This window comes from Oncorhynchus nerka, linkage group LG13, assembly GCF_034236695.1.
Source record: "Oncorhynchus nerka isolate Pitt River linkage group LG13, Oner_Uvic_2.0, whole genome shotgun sequence".
Classification (NCBI taxonomy): domain Eukaryota; kingdom Metazoa; phylum Chordata; class Actinopteri; order Salmoniformes; family Salmonidae; genus Oncorhynchus; species Oncorhynchus nerka.
The window spans coordinates 12,488,916-12,502,465 of NC_088408.1; positions in this window are offsets into that span (position 1 = coordinate 12,488,916).

Here is a 13,550-nt window from a genome sequence, read left to right on the forward strand (position 1 = left end):
GATTAGCCATGTAAATTACCATCGAAAGAGCCTGTAGTAACCTTTTGCATGGGTTTACGATTTTTTTCACTTCCAGTGAAGTATCACCTCACTTGTGAGTAAAGGACTTTGGTCATGTGCCATGGCCTACAGGAAAACAATCTAAGGAGACGATTTTCCTTACACCCACCCACTGAGCCAGATGTCCCTGAATAGGATGTTTGTGAAAATAGTATTTTTGGGAAACTGAATACAATGACATCATCTTCAGCGTTCATGACTAACGCCACCTGTTTAATGTTTACAGTTAATCGATTTTACAATGTTTCCTCGCCCACTCAGTCTACAAGATACCTAGTCTAAACCAATTACTTGTATCCCAAATAGCACCCCATCCCCTATGTAGGGCACTACTTTTGACCAGGACCCATAGGGCTCTGATGAAAAGTAGGTCACTATATAGGGACTAGGGTGCCATTTGGGACGTAAGGTCAATTGCACATGACACCTTTTTTTGATGAGTTACCCGAGTCATAGCCTACTGTTGAACACAAACATAGCAAAATACTGCCACACAGTAAAATACTGCCACACAGCAAATACTGCCACACAGTAAAATACTGCCACACAGCAACATACTGCCACACAGCAAAATACTGCCACACAGCAACATACTGCCACACAGCAAAATACTGCCACACAGCAACATACTGCCACACAGCAAAATACTGCCACACAGCAACATACTGCCACACAGCAAAATACTGCCACACAGCAACATACTGCCACACAGCAAAATACTGCCACACAGCAACATACTGCAACACAGCAACATACTGCCACACAGCAACATACTGCCACACAGCAAAATACTGCCACACAGCAACATACTGCCACACAGCAACATACTGCCACACAGCAAAATACTGCCACACAGCAAAATACTGCCACATAGCAAAATACTGCCACATAGCAAAATACTGCCGCAATGACTGGCCCGGGGCCTGAAACAGTAACCTGATCCTTATCTGCTCCTCTTTCAGTGGGCCATTCTTCACCTATACAATATCCCGCTCGGTAAAGCTTTAAAACCTTTTTAAACAGCTATAATTTGTTGTTTAAAAGTGTGTGATAGTCATTCATAAACACTTCATAATATAGGTAACCTTAATAATAAACGGTAACCTTATCGCATAATGCTATTTCATTTATCTACCAGCCATTTCCTCTTGTACCTCCCAGTACAAGAAGTGGAAGATAACGAACGTAGTAGTCATAGCCTGTGCTTTGGTTGCCAGCTGAAACATTCCTGGAGTAGAAGGAAATAACACTCCTGAGCCTGTGCTTTGGTTGCCAGCTGAAACATTCCTGGAGTAGAAGGAAATAACACTCCTGATCCTGTGCTTTGGTTGGCAGCTGAAACATTCCTGGAGTAGAAGGAAATAACACTCCTGAGCCTGTGCTTTGGTTGGCAGCTGAAACATTCCTGGAGTAGAAGGAAATAACACTCCTGATCCTGTGCTTTGGTTGCCAGCTGAAACATTCCTGAAGTAGAAGGAAATAACCCTCCTGATCCTGTGCTTTGGTTGCCAGCTGAAACATTCCTGGAGTAGAAGGAAATAACACTCCTGATCCTGTGCTTTGGTCCGTGTGCAATAGTCCGTGTTACACTGAGGTCAAGTGAGCGTTGCATGCTCAAGGCGCTGCATGGTCAATCTGACATCTGCATTGGCCGTGCAGCGTTTATGGTGATATGGCCACCAGAGCTGTTGTCAGCGGCGTCATACTTGAGTAAAAATAAAGATACCTTAATAGAAAATGGACAGTTTTCCTGTCCTGCTAACAATTCAAAATGTAACAAGTACTTTTGGGTGTCTGGGAAAATGTATAGAATTAAAAGTCCATTATTTTCTTTAGGAATGTAAGTGAAGTAAAACAAATATATAAATAGTAAAGTAAAGTACAGATACCCCCAAAAAACTACTTAAGTAGTACTTTAAAGTATTTTATTTACTGTGAGTACGATACACCACTGGCTGTTGTGAAGGAAGTTGTCAAGAAAGTGAGTTTGTGTGTATACAGGACCTCCCGCCCTTACCTACCGGTCAACCAATCAAGTCAATGCGGAGGTATACGGAGCCATCTACATTGTTACAACATTTGAGAGGTGCACGGGGGAATCCTTACAGAGGTCAATCTGGCCTCTGCTAGCCTCCCGAGGTTTCGCAATTGCGTCACACCATCCATATAGGGCCTCCGATCGACCACATTTTCGTCTCAAGCCTAATTCGTCTCAAGCCTTCCAGGTCATGTTAACGTATCTCTCCCTGTTTGGTCAACATGTTCGTGCACACTACACATGTACACACACGCGCATTTACCGACACACACACCACTGTTAATACCCAAAATACACTACAACCACTCCAAACAGTAGACAGCATGCTCCAACAGCCTTTAGATATACACTGAGTGTACAAAACATGAAAAACACCTTCCTAATATTGAGTTGCACCCCCCAACCCCCGTTTTCTTCAAAATAGTAAGAACACCATATGAACATCCCTGCGTCCCACAGTTACATCAAGTTTATAATTGTGTCTTTTTTTATTAACACATCCCACCTCTTCAGAGGACAAATATATATTTTTGATTTTAAACAGCTTTTCTGCTACATATACATACATTTTACATACATGGTACTTTTATATAAAGCAGTCACATAATAATACTTTACCAAACATAAACTCTTTAAACCCACCCCTCAGCCACTCTCAGCCCATCCCACCTATCACCATTGACCTCAGCTCTTTAAACCCACCCCTCAGCCACTCTCAGCCCATCCCACCTATCACCATAGACCTCAGCTCTTTAAACCCACCCCTCAGCCACTCTCAGCCCATCCCACCTATCACCATAGACCAACCCTCAGCCCATCCCACCTATCAAAATAGACCTCAGCTCTTTAAACCCACCCCTCAGCCACTCTCAGCCCATCCCACCTATCACCATAGACCTCAGCTCTTTAAACCCACCCCTCAGCCACTCTCAGCCCATCCCACCTCTCACCATAGACCTCAGCTCTTTAAACCCACCCCTCAGCCACTCTCAGCCCATCCCACCTATCACCATAGACCTCAGCTCTTTACCCCTCAGCCACTCTCAGCCCACCCCCATAGACCAGCCACTCTCAGCCCATCCCACCTATCACCATAGACCAACCCTCACCCACTAGCCCATCCCACCTCTCACCATAGACCTCAGCTTTTAAACCCACCCTCAGCCACTCTCAGCCCATCCCACCTATCACCATAGACCAGCTCTTTAAACCCACCCCTCAGCCACCCAGCTCCCACCTCACCATAGACCAACCTCACCCACTCCAGCCCATCCCACCTCTCACCATAGACCTCAGCTCTTTAAACCCACCCCTCAGCCACTCTCAGCCCATCCCACCTATCACCATAGACCTCAGCTCTTTAAACCCACCCCTCAGCCACTCTCAGCCCATCCCACCTATCACCATAGACCAACCCTCACCCACTCTCAGCCCATCCCACCTCTCACCATAGACCTCAGCTCTTTAAACCCACCCCTCAGCCACTCTCAGCCCATCCCACCTATCACCATAGACCAACCCTCACCCACTCTCAGCCCATCCCACCTCTCACCATAGACCTCAGCTCTTTAAACCCACCCCTCAGCCACTCTCAGCCCATCCCACCTATCACCATAGACCACCCCTCAACCTCTCAGCCCACCTCACCTAACACCATAGACCACCCTCGTTTGCTTTCCATGTGCCATATATTTTTCAATTGCACTGTGATGTTTTACATACATTTTTTAAACCTTTCTAATTGTATAGTATCCACAGATTGTAAGCTAAAGATGAACATCTTTCCTACGAGTATTATTATATTATTTATTGACTGACTATGGCTTTCCAAATCACCCAACACTGCTATTTGTAACGTTAATTTACGTGCATGTTGTGATTTTTTAACCATTCCTGAACCTGTGACCAGAAACAAGCTACATGGGGGAAATACCAGAATAAATTATCTATTGATTCTGTATCTTCGCAGCAAAATCTACAGAGCTGAGATTATTATGCCCCATATATACAGTGGGGCAAAAAAGTATTTAGTCAGCCACCAATTGTGCAAGTTCTCCCACTTAAAAAGATGAGAGAGGCCTGTAATTTTCATCATAGGCACACATCCACTATGACAGACAAAATTAGGAAAAAAATCCAGAAAATCACATTGTAGGATTTTTTATGAATTTATTTGCAAATTATGGTGGAAAATAAGTGTTTGGTCACCTACAAACAAGCAAGAGTTCTGGCTCTCACAGACCTGTAACTTCTTCTTTAAGAGGCTCCTCTGTCCTCCACTCGTTACCTGTATTAATGGCACCTGTTTGAATTTATCAGTATAAAAGACACAGAACCCCTATTTTTCAGGGGATGCTGCAGCACCTCCCACTAGTGCACTAGGCCTTTACCAGTCCTATTTTAGCGGGCCCACATAGCCATCTGTACAGTGGGCAAAACAACTTTTCAGCACCACCGCCTACCCAACCCTCAAACTACTTCCCGCAGCTATGCTGTCTCCTGCCCTTCATCTACATTGATTGAAGCGGATTTCACAGGTGACATCAATAAGGGATCAGAACTTTCACCTGGTCAGTCTATGTCAATGGAAAGAGAAAGTGTTCTTAATGTTTTGTACACTCAGTGTAGAGCGACATGCGTCTTCACCCTGCAGTATTATTAAACGTTATAAACACACACTTGCTTTCTTGGCACAGGATACTCTCTCAAGTGGACTATGAGGTTAGCCAGAGGCTAAATAGAACACAACACTAACCTGTGGGGGGCAATAGAACTAGTAACTGGGTTTGGAGAATATCAATTCATACGGGTCTGATTGATCAGGGTTGTGTATAGGTGTTTCACTACTCCTCTCACCCTCCTAGATGGCGCTGTGGGACCATAGAAACAGCGGAGAAGATCATATCGCCAAATATTAAGCTCTTTGGTTCAATACCGCTGTTGGTTATACAGTATACCTCAATGTACAACAGCAATGTTCTGACCTAACTCAATGTGAACTCTGAGATCAAGACATTAATATCCTGACAACATCAAACCAATTGATTCTCTGTCCAATCGATTTTCAACGGGAGACTTGTATGCTTCTGTACCCTATTCAAGGTTATATACCTTCACTGTGTTACAATGAATTATGTCCACTAGCTCTGCCAACGTGCATAGAGGTTGTTAAGACGAATAATAGGCGTCTCAAAATGGTACTACTATTGACCAGAGCCCTATGAGCTGGCTCTGTATAAAGAAGGAGTGTACTATAAAGGGAATAGGGTGCCATTTTGGGCAACAGCCTTAGATCTTTTCTTAATAGCAGATATGAGACTGTAAAGCTTTAATAGGATCTAGGACAGGGTTAAGTGGGAGAAGGGATCTCTCTGGACAGATTATTTATTGGAAGAAAAAATGACATATGAAATCACAACACATATCGTTCAATGACTTGTTACTTTTTTCCCACAGAGGTGATCAGATGTACTGCAGACACAGCCAAAACAACCAATACTGTAACAGCATAGATTGATTTAGCCTGTGGTAAAACCCTTTCATGTATCTGTTATCTCTATCCAATTGAATAAAGAGATACATAGATACAGGTAGCCAATGTCGTTGTTGCAGACGAGCCACTTAGGTAAGAACACCTTCCTAATATTGAGTTGTACCGACACCCCTTATTGAGTTGTACCGACACCCCTTATTGAGTTGTACCGACACCCCTTATTGAGTTGTACCGACACCCCTTATTGAGTTGTACCGACACCCCTTATTGAGTTGTACCGACACCCCTTATTGAGTTGTACCGACACCCCTTATTGAGTTGTACCGTCACCCCTTATTGAGTTGTACCGACACCCTTATTGAGTTGTACCGACACCCCTTATTGAGTTGTACCGACACCCCTTATTGAGTTGTACCGACACCCCTTATTGAGTTGTACCGACACCCCTTATTGAGTTGTACCGACACCCCTTATTGAGTTGTACCGACACCCCTTATTGAGTTGTACCGACACCCCTTATTGAGTTGTACCGACACCCCTTATTGAGTTGTACCGACACCCCTTATTGAGTTGTACCGACACCCCTTATTGAGTTGTACCGACACCCTTATTGAGTTGTACCGACACCCCTTATTGAGTTGTACCGACACCCCTTATTGAGTTGTACCGACACCCCTTATTGAGTTGTACCGACACCCCTTATTGAGTTGTACCGACACCCCTTATTGAGTTGTACCGACACCCCTTATTGAGTTGCACAGGGATGCTGGCCCATGTTGACTCCAATAGTTTCCACGGACGTGTCAAGTTGGCTGGATGTCCTTTGGGTGGAGGACCATTCTTGATACACATGGGACACTTTTGAGCCTGAAATACCCAGTAGCGTTAAAGTTCTTGACACAAACCGGCGCACCTGGCACCTACTACCATACCCTGTTCTAAGGCACTTAAATATCTTGCCGATTCACCCTCTGAATGGCACATACAGAACCCATGTCTCAACTGTCTCAAGGCTTAAAAAGTCTTCTTTAACCTGACTCCTCCCCTTCATCTTTAACCTGTCTCCTCCCCTTCATCTTTAACCTGTCTCCTCCCCTTCTTCTTTAACCTGACTCCTCCCCTTCTTCTTTAACCTGACTCCTCCCCTTCATCTTTAACCTGTCTCCTCCCCTTCCTCTTTAACCTGACTCCTCCCCTTCCTCTTTAACCTGTCTCCTCCCCTTCCTCTTTAACCTGACTCCTCCCCTTCCTCTTTAACCTGACTCCTCCCCTTCATCTTTAACCTGTCTCCTCCCCTCCTTCTTTAACATGTCTCCCCTCCTTCATCTTTAACCTGACTCCTCCCCTTCATCTTTAACCTGTCTCCTCCCCTTCTTCTTTAACCTGACTCCTCCCCTTCATTTTTAACCTGACTCCTCCCCTTCATCTTTAACCTGACTCCTCCCCTTCATCTTTAACCTGACTCCTCCCCTTCATCTTTAACATGTCTCCTCCCCTTCCTCTTTAACCTGACTCCTCCCCTTCATCTTTAACCTGACTCCTCCCCTTCATCTTTAACATGTCTCCTCCCCTTCCTCTTTAACATGTCTCCTCCCCTTCCTCTTTAACCTGTCTCCTCCCCTTCATCTTTAACCTGACTCCTCCCCTTCATCTTTAACATGTCTCCTCCCCTCCTTCTTTAACCTGCCTCCTCCACTTCATCTACACTGATTGAAGTGGATTTAACAAGTGAGATCAATAAGGGATCATAACTTTCACCTGAATTCACCTGGTCAGTCTGAATTCAGAGCACATGTTCTTAATGTTTTGTACACTCAGTGTACATCACAATCATTTCCTGCAAAGTTAAATCCCTGCAAACCAATCTCCACAATATGACATGGACAGATGTGTCTGTAATCGTGAAAATGCATCAACTCATATTAAATACCCATATAGGAACAACAACTGAATTATTGTGTGTCTCCTCTGACAGGTAAACACATCCTTGGAAATGTATTGAATGGTGTTGCCTGTGAGGTACATTCAATTGATGGGTCCCCTTTCCTCCCCTTCTCCAGATGATGTATTCACATCCTGTGTAGTTGTTTCACTACTGTAGATGTGATCTGATGAAATCATCCTGGGGTATCAATCTCTCCCTATACACCCCAGACAGCCTGTTAGGAAACAGTGTTTTTAAACAACACACACACACACAGTGGTGGAAACAGTTTTTTTAAACAACAACACACACACACACACACACACACTGGTGGAAACAGTGTTTTTAAACAACACACACACACACACACACACACACACACTGGTGGAAACAGTGTTTTTAAACAACACACACACACACACACACACACACACACACACACAGTGGTGGAAACAGTGTTTTTAAACAACACACACACACACACACACACTGGTGGAAACAGTGTTTTTAAACAACACACACACACACACACACACACACACACAGTGGTGGAAACAGTGTTTTTAAACAACACACACACACACAGTGGTGGAAACAGTGTTTTTAAACAACACACACACACACAGTGGTGGAAACAGTGTTTTTAAACAACACACACACACACACACAGTGGTGGAAACAGTGTTTTTAAACAACACACACACACACAGTGGTGGAAACAGTGTTTTTAAACAACACACACACACAGTGGTGGAAACAGTGTTTTTAAACAACACACACACACACAGTGGTGGAAACAGTGTCTTTAAACAACACACACACACAGTGGTGGAAACAGTGTTTTTAAACAACACACACACACAGTGGTGGAAACAGTGTTTTTAAACAACACACACACACACAGTGGTGGAAACAGTGTTTTAAACAACACACACACACACAGTGGTGGAAACAGTGTTTTTAAACAACACACACACAGTGGTGGAAACAGTGTTTTTAAACAACACACACACACACAGTGGTGGAAACAGTGCCCAATTGTCATAGTTGAGTAAAAGTACAGATACCTTAATAGAAAATGACTCAAGTTAAAGTGAAAGTCACCCAGTAAAATACTAGTTGAGTAAAAGTCTGAAAGTACTTGGTTTTAAATATAGTTAAGTATCAAAAGTAAATGGAATTGCTAAAAATATACTTCACTATCAAAAGTAAAAGTATAAATCATTTCAAATTCCTTATTTGAAGCAAAGCAGATGGCACCATTTTCTTGTTTTTAAAATGTGCCGACAGTCAGGGGAGCACTCCGACCCAAAGACATTATTCACAAAATATGTATTTGTGTTAAGTCCGCCAGACCAGAGGTAGTAGGGATGTATTTGTGTTAAGTCCGCCCGACCAGAGGCAGTAGGGATGTATTTGTGTTAAGTCCGCCAGACCAGAGGTAGTAGGGATGTATTTGTGTTAAGTCCGCCAGACCAGAGGCAGTAGGGATGTATTTGTGTTAAGTCCGCCAGACCAGAGGCAGTAGGGATGTATTTGTGTTAAGTCCGCCAGACCAGAGGTAGTAGGGATGTATTTGTGTTAAGTCCGCCCGACCAGAGGCAGTAGGGATGTATTTGTGTTAAGTCCGCCAGACCAGAGGTAGTAGGGATGTATTTGTGTTAAGTCCGCCAGACCAGAGGCAGTAGGGATGTATTTGTGTTAAGTCCGCCAGACCAGAGGCAGTAGGGATGTATTTGTGTTAAGTCCGCCAGACCAGAGGTAGTAGGGATGTATTTGTGTTAAGTCCGCCAGACCAGAGGCAGTAGGGATGTATTTGTGTTAAGTCCGCCAGACCAGAGGCAGTATGGATGATCACGTGTTCTTTTGATAAGTGCGTGAACTTCACCATGTTCCTGTCCTGCTAAGCATTTCAAATGTAATGAGTACTTTGGGTTGTCAGGGAAAATGTATGGAGTAAAAAGTATAATATTTTCTTTCCGAATGTAGTGAAGTAAAAGTTATCAAAAATATAAATAGTAAAGTACAGATACCCCCAAAAACTACATAAGTAGTACTTGAAAGTATTTTTACTTACAGTTGAAGTGGGAAGTTTACATACAGGTTGGAATCATTAAAACTAGTTTTTCAACCACTCCACAAATTTCTTGTTAACAAACTATAGTTTTGGAAAGTCGGTTAGGACATCTACTTTGTGCATGACACAAGTCATTTTTCCAACAATTGTTTACAGACATATTATTTCACTTATAACTCACTGTATCACAATTCCAGTGGGTCAGAAGTTTACACACACTAAGTTGACTGTGCCTTTAAACAGCTTGGAAAACTCCAGAAAATGATGTCATGGCTTTAGAAGCTTCTGATAGATATAAAAGTATCTACATCCACAGTAAAACAAGTCTTATATCGACATAACGTGAAAGGCCGCTCACCAAGGAAGAAGTCACTGCTCCAAAACCGCCATAAAAAAGCCAGACTACGGTTTGCAACTGCACATGGGGACAAAGATAATACTTTTTGGAGAAATGTCCTCTGGTCTGATTAAACAAAAACAGAACTGTTTGGCCATAATGACCATCTTTATGTTTGGAGGAAAAAGGGGGAGGCTAGCAAGCCGAAGAACACCATCCCAACCATGAAGCACGGGGGTGGCAGCATCATGTTGTGGGGATGCTTTGCTGCAGGAGGGACTGGTGCACTTCATGAAAGACATGGCATCACGAGGCAAGAAAATGATGTGGATATATTGAAGCAACATCTCAAGACATCAGTCAGGAAGTTAAAGCTTGGTCACAAATGGGTCTTCCAAATGGACAATGACCCAAACCTACTTCCAAAGCTGTGGCAAAATGGTTTAAGGACAACAAAGTCAAGGTATTAGAGTGGCCATCACAAAGCCCTGACCTCCATCCTATAGAACATTTGTGGGCAGTACTGAAAAAGTGTGTGCGAGCAAGGAGGCCTACAAACCTGACTCAGTTACAGCAGCTCTGTCAGGAGGAATGGGCCAAAATGCAGCCAACTTATTGTGGGAAGCTTGTGGAAGGCTACCAGAAACATATTTCCCAAGTTAAACAATTTAAAGGCAACGCTACCAAATACTAATTGAGAGTATGTAAACTTCTGACCCACTGGGAATGTAATGAAAGAATTAAAAGCTGAAATAAATAATTCTCTCTACTATTATTCTGACATTTCACATTCTTAAAATAAAGTGGTGATTCTAACTGACCCAAGACAAGGAATTTTTACCTGGATTAAATGTCAGGAATTGTGAAAAAATACAGTTTAAATATATTCGGCTAAGGTGTATGTAAACTTCCGACTTCAACTGTAAGTACTTTACACTACTGCTAATAAGTCCCAGACTTTGTGTGTTATCCTCCATGATTTATCTATGGAAATAAGTCCCAGACTGTATTGTGTGTTATCCTCCATGATTTATCTATGGAAATAAGTCCCAGACTGTATTGTGTGTTATCCTCCATGATTTATCTATGGAAATAAGTCCCAGACTGTATTGTGTGTTATCCTCCATGATTTAGCTATGGAAATAAGTCCCAGACTGTATTGTGTGTTATCCTCCATGATTTGACAATGGAAATAAGTCCCAGACTGTATTGTGTGTTATCCTCCATGATTTAACAATGGAAATAAGTCCCAGACTGTATTGTGTGTTACCCTCCATGATTTATCTATGGAAATAAGTCTGACTGTATTGTGTGTTATCCTCCATGATTTATCTATGGAAATAAGTCCCAGACTGTATTGTGTGTTACCCTCCATGATTTAACAATGGAAATAAGTCCCAGACTGTATTGTGTGTTACCCTCCATGATTTAACAATGGAAATAAGTCCCAGACTGTATTGTGTGTTACCCTCCATGATTTAACAATGGAAATAAGTCCCAGACTGTATTGTGTGTTATCCTCCATGATTTAACAATGGAAATAAGTCCCAGACTGTATTGTGTGTTATCCCTCCATGATTTAACAATAGAAATAAGTCCCAGACTGTATTGTGTGTTACCCTCCATGATTTAACAATGGAAATAAGTCCCAGACTGTATTGTGTGTTACCCTCCATGATTTAACAATGGAAATAAGTCCCAGACTGTATTGTGTGTTATCCTCCATGATTTAACAATGGAAATAAGTCCCAGACTTGTGTGTTATTGATTTAACAATGTGTTATCCTCCATGATTTAACAATGGAAATAAGTCCCAGACTGTATTGTGTGTTACCCTCCATGATTTATCTATGGAAATAAGTCCCAGACTGTATTGTGTGTTATCCTCAATGATTTAACAATGGAAATAAGTCCCAGACTGTATTGTGTGTTATCCTCCATGATTTAACAATGGAAATAAGTCCCAGACTGTATTGTGTGTTACCCTCCATGATTTAACAATGGAAATAAGTCCCAGACTGTATTGTGTGTTATCCTCAATGATTTAACAATGGAAATAAGTCCCAGACTGTATTGTGTGTTATCCTCAATGATTTAACAATGGAAATAAGTCCCAGACTGTATTGTGTGTTATCCTCCGTGATTTTATTCATGTGCATGTGTGGCTTTTTCAAGTTTTATGTGTGCTTGTTTTTTTGTTGTTGAAATGGTCGAATTAATAAACTAAACATTTGCCATACTACAGACGAAGCCATGTCCTTAACAAAATGATGAACTGAGATCTATAATGCAGTCTGATTAGTAAAAAATGACTAGGTTCACCATTTATTTATAATCCTAAACAGGGGCGCAAATTTGATTTTTAGAAGTGTGTGGGGGGGGCATAACTTCTATTTTATTTGATCCAGTCGGATCAAACACTCCAAACAGCCTACCCGACCCGCTCAGAGGCGTCCGCATGGTCCTAAAGCACACCGTTGCCTCATTTTGTATCACATTCCAATGATAAAACTGTGAGGGGGGGGGGACAAAAATGCTATTTCATGTCCCCCGTCCCCTGATCCCAAGTAACACCAATCACCCTGATGGCCAAGGTGGCTCCCAATAATGAGATCGATGCATAATATCTCAACGTTATAGTTTTAGAAGGTTGAGATAAAAAAGAATCCAGAGAAATCTCAGATCTTGGACAGAAGCGACCTATTATTTAGCTCTAGCACAATATGACATCACAATATGTGCGTGGTAAATGGTATAACGAAGACAGGACACTGACGAGTCATAACCTATTATGATTGACCTCTCTGTGTGAACGTGTGTGTGTGTGAGAGAAAGTGAAAGAAAACAGAGGGAGGGAAAGCAAAAGGGAGAAAGAGCAGCGAGTGGAACATGGAAGAAATGATCAACCTTAGACATCACCACCAGAACAGCAACAACCACAGGAAACTACTATGAGCCATTTGGCCCCACAGTAAGACACTTGGTCTTTTATTAAATTAAGACTTTGTCCCAGTTGTCACTCAATCACACATCACAACACATTCCAGAGCTGTCAGTGTGCTAAACATTGAATTCCAGGAAGCCATGCCTCTCTCAGCAACTATGTGTGTGTGTGTGTGTGTGTGTGTGTGACTGCTAGGCGGGGGCCGGTCTCTGATTGAATAATCCAGGAAGCCATGCCTCTCTCAGCAACTATGTGTGTTTGTGGGAAGGGGAGCCGCGGCTGTGTGTGCCTGTGTGTGACTGCTTTGGGAACCATACTTGGCAAGGGGGCCACGGTCTCTTCAGACTGACACAACCATTAGAGAGTTTTTGCATAATGATTAGGCTTTTCCTCAGTGGAAAAACCTGTCTAAACCTTCTCCAAGCCTCTGCTACACACCCACTGACGGACTGCTCAGTCATCCAATGAATATTCTCACGAGCCATAGACAAATCTCAAGCTATATGAATGTGGGTCTGGAATGACTACCAAATGAGTGTCAAGCCAAGACCCCCAGACTCCACCAGTCTGTTGTGATGAGGAAACGATGCAAGACAGGTAACATGGAATAGTGAATGGGTGAGGAATATTAGATTGGCATGATGGGGAGAATCTCAATTGCATGTTCCTCGTGTCCT